This window comes from Choloepus didactylus, chromosome 8 (genome assembly GCF_015220235.1).
Source record: "Choloepus didactylus isolate mChoDid1 chromosome 8, mChoDid1.pri, whole genome shotgun sequence".
NCBI classification, from domain to species: domain Eukaryota; kingdom Metazoa; phylum Chordata; class Mammalia; order Pilosa; family Megalonychidae; genus Choloepus; species Choloepus didactylus.
The window spans coordinates 89,254,477-89,267,651 of NC_051314.1; the positions used below are offsets into that span (position 1 = coordinate 89,254,477).

General features: G+C 41.9%; 1 pseudogene; it reads left to right on the forward strand.

Annotated features, from left to right (window-relative positions):
• The first annotated feature begins 9,205 nt into the window (after nucleotides 1–9,205).
• LOC119542833 lies at nucleotides 9,206–9,783 on the forward strand (annotated as a pseudogene).
• Nucleotides 9,784–13,175: the final 3,392 nt, after the last annotated feature.

A 13,175-nucleotide genomic window follows, 5' to 3' on the forward strand; every position in this document is an offset into this window, starting at 1 on the left:
TATCATGCCACTGCCTTCTTGCCTCCATGGTGGCTGCTGAGTAGTCACTACTTAGTCTTATGCTGTTTCCTTTGTATGTGGTGAATTGCTTTTCTCTTGCTGCTTTCAGAACTTGCTCCTTCTCTTCTATGTTTGACAGTGTGATCAGTATATGTCTCGGAGTGGGTTTATTTGGATTTATTCTATTTGGAGTTCGCTGAGCATTTATGATTTGTGTATTTATGTTGTTTAGAAGATTTGGGAAGTTTTCCCCAACAATTTCTTTGAATACTCTTCCTAGACCTTTACCCTTTTCTTCCCCTTCTGGGACACCAATGAGTCTTATATTTGGACGTTTCATATTATCTATCATATCCCTGAGGTCCATTTCGATTTTTTCAATTTTTTCCCCATTCTTTCTTTTATGCTTTCATTTTCCATTCTGTCATCTTCCAGGTCACTGATTCGTTGTTCAACTTCCTCTAGTCTTGTACTATGAGTGTCCAGAATCTTTTTAATTTGGTCAACAGTTTCTTTAATTTCCATAAGATCATCCATTTTTTTATTTAGTCTTGCAATGTCTTCTTTATGCTCTTCTAGAGTCTTCTTGATTTCCTTTATATCCTGTACTATGGTCTCATTGTTCATCTTTAGTTCTTTGAGTAGCTGCTCTAGGTGCTGTGTCTCTTCTGGTCTTTTGATTTGGGTGCTTGGGCTTGGGTTATCCATATCGTCTGGTTTTTTCATATGCTTTATAATTTTCTGTTGTTTTTGGCCTCGTGGCATTTGCTGAACTTGATAGGGTTCTTTTAGGGTTTGTAGACCTATTGAAGTCCTTATCTCTAATTTATCAGATCTACAGCTTCGTGGAGTACACTTTCTCTAACTAACCAGCAGGTGGCGTCCACGAGCCACCTGTTCTCCACAAGCCAGTTCTCCCCTGCTTAGCCTTTTTGGTGAATGGGGGAGTGAGTCTTGTGGGGCCCAATTGGTGTACCAAGCTTGCGTGTGTAGTTGGTGTTGCCTGCCCTGTATGTGGGGCGTGTTTCTGGGCAGTCAGGGAGGGGGGGTGGCCCTAACAATCAAATCTCCCTGATGATCCCAGAGTTTTAAAGCTGCTGCAATAGTCTAATCCTTCAGTTCAGTCCTGCCACAGTTTGTCTCTGCCACTGACCCACAAGTCCTTGGTATTGGCGTATGGCTCCTGAGACTTGCAAGTGGGCCCCTCTTCCAGGCTGTGCACCCCGGGTCCTCTGTTGAGGGATGACTGTGCTATGTCACAGGTGAGTGCCGTCCCCCCAGGGCAGTTCTGGGCTGCTGGGCTGTGTAGGGAGGCTCCCAGTCTGCTGAAATGATGGCTGAATGGGGCTTTGTTAATTCACACTGCTCCACCTTCCCAACTCTGGGACAATCAGCTGAGGTTGCAGGGAAGGCTAATGACCACGCCCAGTTTTGTGGTGTGTGCCTGTTATTTGAAGCACTTCCGTCACACTGGGTTGTCTGGGGCAGCTCTGGGCTATGGGGCTGGCGATGGGCAGGAGTGTTTCCTGTCCACCAGGATGGTGGCTGTGAGTGGACACCCCCCTTTTCTTGGGAAGTTGTGTTGTTTAGTGAATTTTCTCAGCCACTGGATTATTGCCTTTTGTCTCAGAGCTCTCTTAGTTCTGCTCTTGACTTTACGTGCCCAAATTGCAATTCTTTGAAGCTTTCTGTATTGGGCTTAGATTTCGCTGATTTCAGCAGTTCGACATTTTCATGAGTGTTGTATGAAGTATGCCCAAAGACAGATTGCTCTGTGGTGTCCAGTCCACGCAGTTCGTGGCTTTCTACCTACCTTCCTGGAGGAGTAACTAAAACTTACAGCTCACCAGTCTGCCATCTTGCCCCGCCTCGGTAACTCTTTCTTAACCACAGTTGTAATTTACCCAAGATTTTGAAAGAAATATGCAGATGCAAAGGTTAGAATTCAGGTTTTCTTATTCCAAGTATTTTGCTCCTTTAGTTTGAAGGCTGCCTTAAGATTCCCAACCCTCTCCCTTCCTCGTCTCCCGCAGTGACTAAAATGAAGTGACAAGGCACAATTTAGAACACAGGATGGCTTTCAGCTCCACCAACTGCGTGACCTTGGACAAATAACTCAGCTCTCTACGTCTTCATTTTCCTCATATACAAAACTGAGGTAAATATAACCCAACTTGAGGGCTTAATGTAATTTAGATAATGTCTTTAAAGAACTTAGCATATGTTTACCACTTATTAAACGGTATTAAATGGTGGTTTTTATTTTTGCAGTTAAAATTACCCTTTTGGGTTAAGCTATTACTGCCTTGTTAAAATGTAAATAGGTCCCTCAGCAGGTCAAACACATTAACCTATTGCTGCCAGTTAACTTATTAACAAGGAAGTAATGCAAGACAATTATATTATCAGAGGGGGAAAGCTGGTGGGTAACAGCCCCAGATGCGGGGTAGAGTCAGAGAGCCAGGGCAGTGGGTGGGTGAGTGGGCGTGGGGACTCAGCTCTGTCATCTTTTTCCCACGGACTACTGTTTGAGGCAGGAGAACGCATGTGAGATGTCAGAGTGAGAGAGATTAAGAGTTTCCGCAGTCACAGTTCAGGATAACCCACAGAACTTCAAAGATCATTAAAGGAACGTTTTTATTTAAATGGGGGGGGATTAGAGCATCTACAGATTCCTAAAGAACTAAAACCCAAATCCCTCAAATCTTCTGAGGAGTAACTGAGATGGGGTGAGAAGGATGATGGGGAGCTCTTGAACTGACAGCGAATTCTAATTATCTAACTAGTCCTTTCTTAGAACAAGCTAGGCTTGCGGCTCAGTTGATCATGTATTACTTTAATAAACAGAAAGATAATTATATAACTATATGACTCTCTATTTTGTCTTTATAGCCCAGCTTTCTATATATTTCTAAAACTAGCTAAAAATTAATTATACTTGGTAAATACACAGGTACATCACCATAAAATACTGTCTGCTTCAAAGTAAAATTGTGTTTGATTTAATTTTCCTTAAGTATGCATAATATCTTTATGCATGTTTAAGGTTGGTTAGATGGAAAGGCGGTTTAGATTGGAGACATGAAATTCGAAGCTGGAGGATTTTAGAGAGAGGGAGGGAAAGCACTGTGGAGTTAGCAAGGGGGAGGGAGGAGGACATCTTGCTGATTTTCAGGTCTAGTGTTAGGAGAAGTTAGTCAGCGAGATAGCCGCTATTTGCCAGGGCTTCAGGCAGAGCCAGTTTTCAGTTACAGAAAGAAGAGAACATTCCCAGGAAGGAAATTTATGAAATTTTACTGATGATTGACCATGAGTTCCAGAGGGCACAGTGGGAAGGTTCCCATAGTTGGGAAGGGTGGAAGATGGAGAAGAATTAGGGGTTGCACAGAACATAAGGGTTAGAGTGGGTAAGATACCGGGTGATCTGGGAATCTGACATAAGCAGAGATAAAGGGCACAAAGAGATGAATCTTTTGCCTTGGGACATATATTTAAGTTTTGAAAAATTCTGACCACAGAAAGTGTATGAAGATATGATTAGTTAAGATGAGGTCAAACTGGACTAGGGTGGACCCTAATCCAACACGACTGGTGTGCTTATAAGAAGAGGGAAACTGAACACGGACAGACAGAGCAGAGGCCTCATGAGGACAGGGGTGGAGGCGTGCTGCACCGACAAGCCAGGAACTCCCAGGGTTGCTGGCAGACACCAGACACTAGAAGAAGTGAGGAAAGACTTTCCCCTTCAGCACCGCCCTGCTGACACCTTGACTTTGGACTTCGGTCTCCAGAACCGTGAGACAATAGATTTCTGTGGTTGGTCCTCTGTTATGGCAGCCCCAGGAAAGTAAGACAGTTACCACATGCCCGGGTTATGTGGTGTTGATAGTTGGTGAATTTCTAAATTTTTAAAACTAAGAATGTTTAAAATTTTTACTTTTAATAAAAATAATAATTTTTAAAGTTAGCATTTTAAACACTTACCACATTCAGATGAGGTATTAATTACCTCATTTAATTTATTAACAAGCCCATGAGATTGGTGCTATTATTAGCTCCATTTTAGAGAGGAGGAAATAGAGGGAGATTAAGAAACTCACCCCTGATCACACAGCCAGTGAGCAATGGAGCCCGTGGTCAAACTGGGCAGTCTGAATCCAGAACTTCCCCTCTTGACCACTACTCCCCACTGTGGGTTTTACTTTCAACTCTTCTCTGCTTCTCTAATCAGTGGCACAATAAAAAGGCATTTGAAATGTTTATGTTCCTAGAGGGCCAGGGAGCTTTGTGGTCAGGTCAGTTGTGAAGACTTTAAAAGCGGTCTGACTGGCCTGTAATTCAAATATATGTGAGCCATTGGTTGTGTTGCTCTTTCTGCTTCATGTTTCATGATTGTAGGTTGATTTTTGTTTTTGTTCCCCACAAAGTAATCTGCTTGAAGCACAAAGTGAAATCATCACTCTGAAAATGACTTTGGCATTTTATAAAAGACAAGTGTCCTTCATAAGCTGTGACATTGGGTTTATTCTTCCCACCATGTTCTTTCAAAGGCTGAATTTATTCTTTCGAACAGAGCTTCCAGCTGCCTTATGTGCAGATTACGGTTCAAATCCCCTCCTGTAGGATCTGGGAGGATCATTGAATTCAATTGAGAAGAACTGTGAAGCTCGCTGAGACATCAGAAAAGGTAATGACGGGGAGCAGTAAATGCACAAAGTGTAATGCCTTCCTATCACTTTTGTACTGCATGTTTAGACATTTCTTGAGTTTAGAGCAGGATTTACTCTAGTTTGTGAATCCAATTATAGGTAATGAGCCCCAATTTAGATTGGCAGAGGTGCTACCATGATCGCAATACTATAAATAGGTATTTATAATTTATATACCATCCAATTCCAGAGGGCATTTGAGAAGCTATGTCATACCTAAGCATTGATAAAATAGAAATTTAATGACCAACTTGAAAATAATAGTCCAAATCCTCAAGTCTCAGCTCATATGCTTCTCCTCCAGAAAGCTTTCTTTGCTCTTCCTAATAGGACAAAATTGCTGCTTATTTACCCATAGCCCAAGTGTCAGCTTTTACTTTCCTTTTAAAGAATCCCTTCCTTTGGTGTACTTGGGAAAAGGGGAATTTTGTCATATCCTTGTTCCAGCATTATCCAGCAATATAGCCAGTCTGTGAGATTCTCATCTCACATACATTCACAGTACCATGATCCAAAGTTGTAGAAATGTGTTAAACTTTCTGAGAGGGTTGGGAGATATTAAATGGAATTATAAAAGACAGAGATTTTAAATGTTCAAACAAGCTTTCCCCAGGCCCAAGGGTAAAAGTCCTCCAGAGGTTAAAACCTTCACAGGAGGTGATCCACTTCCTGATTTTTCTCTTTCCTAGGAGTTTTGTTTTCTCCTGAAGCACCTCTTTTTTAAGTCTTCTGTTTCCTACATCTCTTCCCACTTCCCACTTTCCATCCAACCTCATTCCATCTTCACAGAACTCTTGCCCTCAAATTCAATCCTGTTTCCCCAGTTGAATATTTCCCCAGACCGAATTTTTCAGGCCAAAGCCACATCTGAGAACTAGGGGGGCAGAGGCTGCCTGAGGATGACATCAACACCAAAGAGTCAGGAACACACACACACACACACACACACACACACACGAGGGAAAAGGAAAGAGAGAGAAATGGGTCATGAGTTCAAGATCAAGCTGTACGTGAACTTCCCTGGACTGTTCAGTTATATGAGACAACAAATTCTCTCCTTACTGTTTAAGCCTCCCAACATAGTGACCTAATCGATATAGTCTGTTTGTTTTCTATGAGTCCAGCAGTGAATCAATGGGTCAAAAGTCAATCTCCCACCCTCTCACCCAATACACACACTTCTCACAGGAAAATATTAATTCTTAGATGTCATAAAGTCACCATCGTTCATAAGAAGGAAGAAAAATATTTTCCCAAGTGTCCCATAGTTTGCAAGGCACTCTTGTCCACAAGACTGTTAGTCTTGCTACATTAAATGCATATAGTGTTAGTACATTGCATTCATCTGCAACTGAATTATATACTTTACAATTATACTTTGGACTCACCTGGAATAATGGACTCATTACTGAACTAGATACTTGACTGCTCCTTAAGCTCCATGAAAACTAGATTAAAACTTCAAAATTATAACTTGTAAAGGCCTGATGAGTCTTTCAGCAAGGTCATTCTCTTCCCTAATTTTCATCTGGGGAGACTTAATGGAGATTTTTGTTTGTTTGGTTTTTAATGCTTATAGTGTTCAAGTTGAAATAGGAATTTAGTCACATTGCTTAGAATACTGTGGGTTCTGGTTGATCATATCTTTTTTTATCTACAAAACCATTTTACTAAACTTCTGCTTTCTTAGTACTCAGGGTGAAGAATGGAGATAGGAATTTTCCCTTGACAGACTCTGAAATTCCTGTCCTTCCATATCTCCATAACCTGAATTGCTTATCCTTCAGGATAAGGATACAGTTTGAGGATATCTTTAGTTTCCTTTTAGAGCCTTGGGAGCAAATTAGAGACTTAAGGTAAAAATAATACTCAAAATGTCATATTTTCAACCTATTTTACATTCATTATTTGGAGAACCTGGGAAGGATGTGCCTATCTCACTTCACTGGAAAGTTTCTACTTCAGAAAAGGTTAGTATTTAAATGTTGGGAAAATGTTTTTAAAAGGAATACATTTACAGTAAAACAATTTGAAATGTTGTTATATATTATCTGTCAGTAGAGTGACAGTGAAATTTATTGTACTAAACAAGACACTTTTGAGTGTGAGAGGGGGAATATTAATCAATATGTCAGGATGTCTGCTACTGGCCAAGATGGATCAACAAAGACTAGATTTACCCTCCCATCTGAGACCACTATACAACTAAACAAAACATCTAAAACAACAGTTTTCCAGACACTGAACATCAGGCACCAAAGGACAGGGATCCCTGAGGGATGGGAAATAAATGAGATGGACCCTATGATTATCCCAGACTACTGCCTGGAGAGTTTCTGGGCTACAACATGTGGCAGGGCAGGTGGAGCCAGGTGGTCTCCCTGAATTGAGGAGATATTGCTGGGAGTTGAGCACAAGTCATTGAGAGAGAGAGAGAGAGAGGGAGAGGGAGAGAGAGAGAGAGAGAGAGAGAGAGAGAGAGAGAGAGAGAGAGAGAGAGAGAGAGAGAAAGAAACTGAGGGTGCACACGCTTTGAAGATCTGCATAGGGTCCCCTTGAGTACTCAACTTACTATTGGTCAGTGCACATAGGGAAATTATCTTAAGTTGGAGAAACAGCCCTCTGAAAGGATTAAAGGAAACAATTTCTGGGACTCACACAAGGTGAGGAATAATTCTTGTTACCATCAGCCAGAGTGGAAAACTTTGTAAGTCCCATGGCATCATGAAGAGCATTCAGATGACTTTTGCCTCAGAAGTAGAGCAAAATTAGCCTCAGACTTAATGCTGGTCTGGTCCCAGCAGAAAATACCAAAGGGCTCAAAGGTACTGTTCCAAGTACTTTGGTTTTGTTCCAAAATAAGGTTAAGAATTTTTACAGGGATGCAAAAATATTCAGCACCCAAGAAGATAACATTCACAATGTTTGACATCCAAAAAAAATTACCAGCATACAAAGAAGCAGAAAAATATAGCCCATAATGAGGAGAAAAAACATTCAGTTGAAACCAATCCAGAACTGAGATAGAATTAGTAGACAATAATAATAAAACAGTTATTATAATTGTATTCCATGTGTTCAAGATGATCAGAGGAAAGATTAAACATGTTAAATAGAAACAAGGAAGATATATTTTAAAGACCCAAATCAAACTTCTAGAGATGAGAAGTACAATGTATTGGATGGGATTAACAGAATAGACACAGCAGAAGAAAAGATGAGTGACTTTACAACAATAGAAACTATCCGAAATTAAACACAGAGTGAAAAAAGGCTGAAAACAAAAATGAATAAAGTAGCAGTGAGATATGGGAGAACTTCAAGTTCCTTTGAACTCCCCAAAGGAGGGGAGGGCAGAAAAATATTTAAAGAAGTAAGACAAAATTCTCACACATTCAATGAAAACTATAAATCTACAAATCCAAAAAGCTTAATGAATCCCATGCATAAGAAACATGAAGAAAAGTACACCAGGATACGTCATAATCAAATTGCTTTTAACCATTGATAAAGAGAAAATCTTAAAAGTAGCCGGAGATAAAAGACACATTATGTGCCATAGAACAAAAGTAAGAATGACAGCAGACTTCTCAGTAGAGACAATGAAAACTAGAGAATTCTACATCTGATGAAAATATCTTTCAAAAATGAAGAAGAAATAAGGACTTGTACAGACATAGAAGTGTTGACAGAATTCATCACCAGTAGAACTACACTTTAAGGACTCTTAAGATAAGTCCCTCAGGCAGAAGAAAAATGATAACTGATGGAAATCTGGATCAACTAAATGAAGGAAGAGTGAGAAATGGCAACTACATGTGTAAATGTAAAAGACATTTTTTCTTTTTAATTAAATCTCTTTAAAAGTATTTGACTGTTTAATGCAAAAATAATAGGAATGTATTGAAGGGTTTATGCTATATGAAGGACTGAAATGGAGGAAAACAACAGCACAGAGGTTGGGAGGGAAGAAATGGAAGTATACTGTTCTAAGTTTCTTCTTCTGTATGTGAATGGAATAATATCAATTGAAGATAGACTGGGTTACATTAAAAATACATTAACCCTAAAGCAACCACTAAAACAAAACAAACAAACAAACAAACAAAAACCCACAAAGAGTAGGGCTAAGTCAACAATGCAGACAAACGGCATCATAAAAAATACTCAATTGATTCAAAAGAAAAGAAGGAAAAAAGAACAGATGGGACAAATAGAAAACAAACAGCAATGTGGTAGATTTAAACCCAACCATATCAATAATCACATTAAATGGAAATGGCGAGGCACCCCAATCCAAAGGCAGTGATTGCCAGACTGGATTTAAAAAGCTAGATCCAACTATATGCTGCCATTTTAAATAAAAAGACACATAGATTAAAGGTAAAAGGATGTGATCTCAAGACTGAGACTTGGGCCTTGTCACATGGGACTTGCAGGAAACTTTCTGGGGAAGGAGACTACCTGTCCCTAGAAAAGTCATAAAGTCATGGTACATGGATGTCTTAGGACTAGAGGACACCCATCAGCTAGAGCCTGGTGATTGATCGGCCTGGAGCAACTGTGTCAGCTTGGAATCTTTTAGTGGAAACCAGATGCCAACAGATAAGAGATGATGCAGAATTAGAAAGGATCTGAAAAGAGAGACACTATTCGTGGATTAACACAATAACTACATGCAAAGATAAACTGCCAAATTAGGAAGAAAAGATTCCTTCATAGGGACAGATTAATTAGAAAAATTAAAATTTAGATAGATTAAGCTAGATTAGAAGATTAAGGTATTTTATGAAGAGCTTTTACACATGGATGATGAAATTCAGTATATCTTTGATGGAAGTACATATTTTGATGTTAGGATAAAGAAGACTAATGGATTTGTAATTGTATAGAGAAAGAAGACATGGTAACAGTTCTTGAAGAGATTTATCACCACCTCACAATGGATGAAAGAACTACATAGGGCAATAAAGCAGTTTGTTGGAGAACCAGTATTACCATACATAATCAACTAGCTGACCATTTTGATGCTTGAGGATAGCTCATGAAATTTCCGGCACAAACAGCATGGTGACACTCTCTAGAAAATAATACATTACTTGTAAAAGTCCTAAATGTTATAATTAATTAGAAATTTAATCATGTTCCCTTGGCTTTTACATTATAGACTTGAAGGAGGGTTATTTTTCCATTGTTAGATTATTTGATCAGAATTTTTTAGTGAAACAGTAAAACTTGTTGTGATGGGAAATAAACAGTGACAATTGGATAAATCACATTTATGAAACTCATCATGAGTCAGTGTCTCCAACTAAATCAAGGATAGTGTTTCCGGTAGACCTGTGTTAGTATACACATTCAACTTTAACCCAAGTGAAAGCTTAATCTCTCTAAATATAACCACTTACCATATTTTATCTGAATATTATTCTTAGCCTTGAAGTCAAATATCAGTCAATGCCATGTTGCCCCTGAAGAAGGAAGTAATGGCAGATGTCTTAGTTTGCCAAGGCAGCTATGACAAATACCATATAATGGTTTCTTAAACAATGGGCATTTATTGCCTCATAGTTTTGGAGGCTGGAAGTCCAAAGTCAAGGTTTTGACAGCCCACATTTTTTTCCCTGGAGTCTGTAGCTTTCTGGTGCTGGCTTGCCGCAGTCTCTGGGTTTCCTTGGCTTGCATCTCTGCCTCCATCACATAGTGTCTCCTTCTGCCTTCTACTTCTGCTCAGCCATCTTTGTCTCTGTCTGGATTTCCTCTTCTTATAAGGACTTCCGTCATATGGATTAAGGCCCACCCTCATTCAATTTGACCTCATCTAAATAGGATCTTCGAAGATCCTATTTAGATCTTTGAAGATCCTATTCACAAATGAGTCCACCCCTTAACTAATGATGACATCTTCAAAGGGTCCTCTTTACTGTCCGGCGCTGCCCCGCTCGGTCCCTGGTTCCCGGCCGGCGAGGGGAAACAGGGAAGGAGAGAGAGAGATGCAGACTGCGCGAACTAACCTGGTCATGAATCACGACTCGAACCACACGGCAGTTGTGAAAGCAAGCCCTTTACTACAGCTAGATGAACATTCTGTGTTACTGGTTCCCACACGGGGCACGGCGCCTCGTGGGAGAGCAGCCTCGATGTGGCCGTCAGGCACGGCTCCTTGTGGGCTGTCTCACCCTACCCCGTCCGGGTAAGACCTTTTATACACAATTAACAACCAATAAGCTTCTAGGCTAGTATCGCGTATACAGGATTTCGATTGGTAGGAGCGGGTGGCGGATACATGCGTCACTATGCGGAAACAGGATGCAGGCGCCATCTTGGCTCACTCGATGGGCGGGGGGTAACTCTAGAGCAGGCTGCAGCGCATACGCTAGGCCCGATTCGGGAGGCGGCTTTCCACATCTCCCCCTTTCTTATTTATTTTTGACCCAGTGTCTCCAGTGATGAGCGTGCTCCCGTGAACCCAAATGGTTCACAACCTCTTTGGTGCTTTGGGGAGTCTGGACTAGGCCTCAGCCATCCAGCGGCGGAGCCTCTAGCACCAACCAGAATGCTCACGTCATATGGAGACCGGAGAGTCCGTAAGCTGGAAGCAACGTGACTCTCCCTGCAGTGCTTTGCCTGGCAACTGGGGAACAACGACGGGGGCAGGAACAGCAGTAACCAGAGTCGGGGGTGTCACTAGGTGTCTCTGTGCAATGGCTAGGGTCCAGTCTGGCCACAACTAGGACTCTGCCCTAGAGACCCACCTGAGACAAAATTATGACTACTGGTGTCGCCTTTTACACCCGAGAAACAGCCATGCGATTCGCTACAAATTTTGCTCCAAAGCGCCCCACCTGAGGCGACCAGGAAGGGGTATGGTTAATAAATCGGTCACTATCGGGGGTAACAGAGGTGGGAGTCATAGCCATCATAGTGGTAACACGCAATTGCTGCTGCGCTTGAAACAGGCGTTCTAGCAAACATTTAACAACGACTAATCCCACCAATAATCCCACTGCAATGAGGATCCAATTAGTTAAATTGGGCCAAGAGAACCAGGAAGAAACACTGTGCAATAGTTTCTGTAGAACCTCGCCTAACCCGGAGAGATCGACTTTAACGGGTTTTAACTTGATCCCCCCAATTGTGTCTAAACTAGATTCCACCTGTTGGGAGAGATTAACAAATTCAGGAAAATATGACCTTTTCAGCCAATCAGAGACTCTGGAAATGCTTCCGGTCACGTTGGCCCTGACAGGAGTGACACAGAGTTTAACCGTAAGCCACCGGGTGTCACATGTTTGCTGAAGCACTCTCCAGAGTCCATCTATTTCCAGTCCAAGTTCATCTATCTCCGCTTGGAGTTTCTGAATGGCCTGGAAATTTAAGTTCAGCATCTGATTGTGGCGGCGTAGCACGTCTCGGGTAAGGTTGACCAAGCCATTTACCGTTTCCATCGTTATGGCGAGCTGCCGATCTGTCCATGCTTGTAGCACAGCCTGCCCGATCGTTGGGACAAACAAAGAGGAAGCTACACTGGCAGCATTCGATAGCCATTCTTTTATGCCTCTTGGACGCCTAGACTTAGAGAAGGGGATATTGTTAAGTGAAACAACTTGAGAAACAGGGCCAACCCAGTCGGTTGCCTTGACGGGGAGCCAGACATAACTTGGGCGATACACTAGGATAGCGGGGGCGGCGAGGCATCCGGGTCTTTGGAACGGTTGCAGACTGTAGGAGCAAGCCCTGGAAGGAAAAGGCACCTTTGAGTCTCCTTTTTACTCAAGATCCCTTCACAAGACTGGCGGCTCTTCCCTGTAACGTTAAGAAATTCAAGCAAGACTCCCTTACTTAACTCGCCATTACCAGTTTCACAAGTAGCATTCGCCGCAACTGTGGTGTTGACAACCTTGACAGAGAGGTTAGCAAAAGAGAGGATCAGTGTGTCATTGGTGAGGGGGAAGGACTCGTTGAAGCTTGTGGAGGAAATATAGTTCCACTAAAAAGAAAAAGGCAGATTAGAAGGATTGCTATAGGAGAGCAAAGAACAGAGTTACCGATCCTCTTTTTGGGCAACCGCGGGGTGGTCAGTCCTACTATTATCGTCTTGTCGGTCGTCGCCATCATCAGCAGGGTCGGAGGCTTGGTCTAATGGTTCAGGTTGTATATTCGTTGACGTTTCTGACAGCTGTTCCTTGGCTTCTTCAGGTGATGTCACGGTTCTCACCAGTCTTTCCGGAACCCACACTGGTTGACGTCCTGGTTCCTGGGGAAAAACACAAACAGAGCCTCTGGCCCAGCTGAGCACCGGGTCAGGGCCTTTCCACTGCCCCGACAGGACATCCTTCCAACGGACTAGACCTCTATGCGGAGGACTCGGGGTGGTGTGTTGCAGGGCAGGTGTCATTCCGTGTGAATTTTCGTTTAAAAAATTATATGTGAGCAAGGCTACAGACAGTCGAGCTTTTGGGGACA